This window comes from Vombatus ursinus, unplaced genomic scaffold (assembly GCF_900497805.2).
Source record: "Vombatus ursinus unplaced genomic scaffold, bare-nosed wombat genome assembly UNPS02005659.1, whole genome shotgun sequence".
Taxonomy (NCBI): domain Eukaryota; kingdom Metazoa; phylum Chordata; class Mammalia; order Diprotodontia; family Vombatidae; genus Vombatus; species Vombatus ursinus.
In genome coordinates, this window is record NW_020945437.1 from 18,301,255 (window position 1) to 18,306,431 (window position 5,177).

The 5,177-nt window shown below is 43.3% G+C and overlaps 1 protein-coding gene across 1 annotated transcript in view; it reads right to left on the bottom strand.

Annotated features, from left to right (window-relative positions):
- USP35 (ubiquitin specific peptidase 35) overlaps positions 1 to 278 on the bottom strand; it is a 79,027-nt gene extending 78,749 nt beyond the window's left edge. Inside the window, exon 1 of the mRNA XM_027848355.1 lies at positions 120 to 278. The gene's annotated coding sequence lies outside the window, so the exon portion shown is untranslated. The remainder of the gene's footprint in view (positions 1 to 119) is intronic.
- Between the last annotated feature and the right edge of the window lie 4,899 nt (positions 279 to 5,177).

The following is a 5,177-nucleotide window of genomic DNA, read 5'->3' on the forward strand; positions in this document are numbered from 1 at the left end:
CTCTCTCTCTCTCTCTCTCTCCCTCCCTCCTGTCTCTCTCTCTTTTTCCCTCCCTCCCCCTTCCTTGTTCCCTCCTAGTTCTGCTCTGTTGGGCAAAAATGACAAATGTAATCTTTTACCTGACAGCTCTCCAGGTATTTGAAGGCAAAGATTAAACCCCTCTTCTCCAGATTAAATAGTCTTAGAGCTCTAGGGACTCCCCTCAAGGTGGGCTCCTGATCATCAAAGTCCTTCCCAAAACGCAATGCGCAGAACCAGCCACCATCCTGCAGACGGGCTGTGACCAGGCCCCAGGGCTGTGACACCACCCGCTCCCTTACTCCCTCCAATCTGCTTCATTTTCTGCAGCACAAGATTGCGTGAGCATTTGGGGCCTCCCTGAAGCACTGCTGACTCATACTGGATGTCTAGGCCTGAGAAACCTCTGCATTTTTTATAACAAATTATTTGTTGATACAATTATAATTTGGGAGGAAGAACCAGGAAGCACCCCCTTCTTCTTCCCTCTATATCCCCATCCCACCCTGCCCTAGACAGCTGATGCCTAAATTTCATCCATCAGCTCCAAGGCCCTTCCCTGATTCCCTAATGTCCACTACAACCTCCCCCTTCACATCAGACAGATTCTAGATTTGGAGGTAGAAGGAACCTTAGAGATCATCTTAATTCAAACCCTTCATTTTACAGAAGAAGAAAGAGGCCCACAAAGGACCTACTTGTGGGTCACACAGGCAGAAATGGGAAGGCAGAACTTGAACCCAAGTTCTCTGACTCCAAAGCCAACACACACCTCACAGGGCACTTTGTTTTGTACATCACTATAATTATCTATACATGACATTTGGCCCACATCAAGACCATGAGTTCCAGGCAGGCAGAAACTGAGTCATATCCAATCTCTCTGTCTCCTCCCAGCCAGCCTACAGAAAACCTTCAGTAAACATCTCTTAACGGAATTGATTTGATCTGGCTTAAGGCTTGGAACCTGGTTAAAATTTAGCTACAGCTAGGTAAGATAAGTGGGATAAAATTTGGGGATGCTGCTATCTATCATTTATACCTTAGTGTGAGTGAGTTAAAAGTTGTGTTTTTTTCCAGAGGGAAGGTTTTGAGGGGGGCAAAAGAACATTGGCTCATTGGGGGAATGGGAATCTGAGGACTAAGGGGGGAAAAATAAAGGAAGCAGCTTGATATTGTGGAAAGAATGGCTAGGTACTGGGTTCAAGTCCATCCTACCTCTGAGACTTTGGTTAAGTCCCTTTACTTCTTTAGGCCTCTGTTTCCCCATCTGTAAAATAGGGGGGAAGGTGGATTAGATGGTCTCTAAGGTCCCTTAGGAATAGAAAAGTTGAATTCAGGCCCATCTGTCTTTTGGTAAGGATCTGCTTTCTCCTAACACTCAAACTTTCCAGAAGGTGATGGATCCTCCATAACTCCAAGGTGATATCAATGACAAACAAACTGATATGAGAGATTTAGTTTCCAAAAGTATCATCCATCCTGGGAATCCCAAACCCACCTTGGCAAGGAAAGGAAAATCACTAGATTAAAATTCAGAGGATTCTTGTCTCCAGGTTCTTGGGAAAATCACTCTCTGGGCCTTGGCCTTCTCATCTTTAATATGGGAAGGCTGGGTAAATGATCTCTAAGATTTCTTCCTGTACTAATGTCCAAAATTAGAACCTTAGACCCTAAAAGACTGTTAGTCATCAAAGAACCACTTAATGATGGCCAATGGACTGATGGAGAAAGGAAAGAGAAAATTCAAAGGAAGCATAATGCCCCACTTTAAGCATTTAAGAGGTTGTTAGGCAGAGCTTAGATTTACTGATCTCTAATGACCAAGTCAGCAATCAGACCGAGTGGCCAAGAAAGCTGATTCAGTCTTAGTTTCCATTCAGAAAAACATAGTATCTAAGTAATGGCCTGTACCCCTTACATGACATCCATGGTGCTGAATCTGATGCTTTGTTCTGGGTACCACATTTAGAAGAAGCATTGATAAGCTGGAGAGGAAGGCAACCAAGATGGCGAAAGGCCTCCAGTCTCATATCATATAAAAGACTGGTTGGATAGCTGTTTTCAGACACTTCAAGGGCTGTCCTCTGGAAGAGGGATTAGACTTTTGGTACTTGGCTGCAGTGGGGTAGAGCAAGGGACAAGGGATGGAAGTTCCAAAGAGGTGAAATTAGGATGTACATAACAATAATTATATATAATATATAATAATAACAATAACTAGCATTTATTAACACTATAAGGATGGCAAAGCACTTTACAATTATTTATCTCATTTGATCCTCACAACAACAACAGATTAAGTGCTATTGTTATCCCCATTTTACTGATGAGGAAATTAAGGCAAACAGAGGTTAAGTGATTTGCCCAAGGTCATACAGTTGATAAGTATCTGAGGCTGGATTTGATCTCAGTCCTGCTTTCCAGTGAAAATTAGCATGATAAAACAGAAAGAACACAGTATTTGGAATGAGAAAAAGTGAATTCAAATTCTGTGTGACCTTCGGTAAGGAATTTAAACGCCCCCTCCCCGCCGTGGGTCTCAGTTTCCTCATCTGTAAAATGAGAAGGTCAGTCTAGAGGACCCTTTCAGTTCTGAATCGATGATCCCCGAAGGACTTCAAGCAGAGACTGGTGCTCGTCAGGGATGCTGTGAGAGGAATTACTGCAGAGGCATGAGCTCCGCTGGATGGCCTCGAAGGCCCCTTCAGCTCTGCAGCACTATGACTCAGACATTTTAGAAACATTTTCAACTCTGTATTACATTTACCATAATGCCTTCAAAACATGCTACAGGACTCTTCCCACCCCACCCTATTCTCCCCTCACAAAAACAAAAACCTGGTTTGCATCAAATTTGATCGAGCCCTGTAATCAAGGTAAATTTTTGCTGTTTACCTTTTTTTTCTTTCAAAGAGATCTCATTTAAGGAATATAGCCTATATTCAAACCATTCCACTGTTTTTTGGATAACAATCTGCATCCCTTCCCCCAAGAAGATGCTCAGGGCAATGTCTTAGGATTCAAAGCCAGAAGAATCCTTAGAGATCATTTAAGACCTATGTCTGGCATTCTGAAATACCTCTTTCTTATTACAACCTCCCACCTTTCCCTCTGTCTCTTTCCTCCTAAATTTATTCTTTATCCTCACAATGACCTCCAGTCCCCCTACCCCTCCTTGTTTTCCTAATCCACCAACCTGGCTCTGGCCTCACCTTCCTCGGAAGACAGTCTTGACAAGTTTGATCACCATTGCATCTGCTGCCCCCTTGTCCTCTGGGCATGCCTAGCTCCACCCCACCCCTGGGGTACCCATATCCTGCGCCTGCTCTGCTCCTCCTTGCAGGCTGCAGATCAGTGCTGGAAAATACCATACAACCATGGCAACCACGGCAACCACTTCCATCACAAATATATGCTACCTAATCCTCAACAGGGTCTTCACTGACGCAGACCAGTTCTTTCTACCCTTCTAGAATTGATACTAGCACACTCCCCACAGCCTCTATCCCTCTATTTTACTCTCCTCAACCCTCCATACAACCCCTCTTCCTATTCCTTCTCAGCAAAAGGTTGATTTTACTGAAAAAAAAAAAAATCAAGCCTATTCATTGTAGCCTCTCTCTTTTCCCCTGATCCATAGCTCAGAAGACTTCCAATCACTTCTCATTCTCTCCTCCTTCCTTCTAGTCTCTGGGAAAGAGGTGGCTCCTCTTTCTGTGCCCTTGATTCCATCCTGCCCCATTGGGAGTCTGCCCTCTCCATTTTTCTCAGATTCAATCTCTCCTTATCCACTGGTACTTTACCTGCTGCCTACTAACATACCCAAGTCAGTTGGTTAGTCACTCTATCTCCTAAATCCAAGTGTTTTCTCTCAATCCCCTATGCCTAGAACTCTCCCTCTTCATCTCTGCCTCCTGGCTTCCCCAGGTTCCTTAAAGTCTCAGCTAAAAATCTCACCTTCTGCAAGAAGCCTTTCCCAGGCCTCTTTAATCTTCAAGTCTTGTCTCTGAGGCCATCCCCAATTTATCCTGTATATATCTCATCTGTACATAGTTGTTCGCGTGTTGTCTCACCCATTCTCAGGTAAGCTCATTGAGAGTTGGTTTTGTTTTATTGCCTTTTCTGTATCCCCAGTGCTTACCACAGTATCTGACACACAGTGGGTGCTTAATAAATGCTAGGTGACTGACTGACTCAACCCTCTGCAATATGATTCCCAAAGATACACATACACACACACACACACACACACACACACATACACACACACACAGAGGCCTAATCTCTCTCCTGAACTCCAATTCCACAGTACCAATTTGCTGGACACCTCCACCCGGCTGCTTCCTCAGCATCTCAGATTTCAAAACTGAACTCAACGTCTTCCTCCTCAAACCAATCTTCCTCTCTGTGAGGAGTGACATGGCTGTCCTTCCAGTCATGCAGGTCTGCAACCTTGACCACTTCACCTCCCCATATCTGATCAGCTGCCAAATCTTAAGGAGGCAGAATCAACAACAGAGCTGGCATCCACCCTCCTCTTTCCACTCAAACATCCTCACCTTAACTGAGACCCTTATTACTTCTTGCTTGGGCTATAGTGAAAGATTTTGAGTTGGTCTCCTGGCATCCAGTCTCTTCCTGTTCCAATACTATTTCCCATATGGCTGCAAAATTAATATTTCTAAGACATAAATCTAACTTTATCACATCTCTGCTCAAAAATGTTCTGTGGCTACCTATTGCCTCTACCATAAAATACAAACTCCTTTAATTGGCATTTACAGCTTCCCATAATCTGTTTTCAGACTTTTTTCATATTACTACCATTTACCTATTCTACATTCCAGCCAAGGAGGGCCTATTAGCTATTTCCAACAGTGGAAGGAATGCTGCATTTGGAGCATGGGTTCAAATTCCAGCCCTGCTGCTTAATACTTGCATGGCATCGGGGAATTCACTTATGGCCTCAATTTGCTCATCTCTAAAGACAGACTCTCAAGTCCCTTCTAGTTGTAAATTTATGTTCCCATCTACATCAAATTATAGAATATAGGGAAAGTACTTTGCAAACAAAGCTATATATGTGTATTATATACATATTATATACTGCATATATCATATGTGTATGTACACACACAATTATCACTATTCCATCT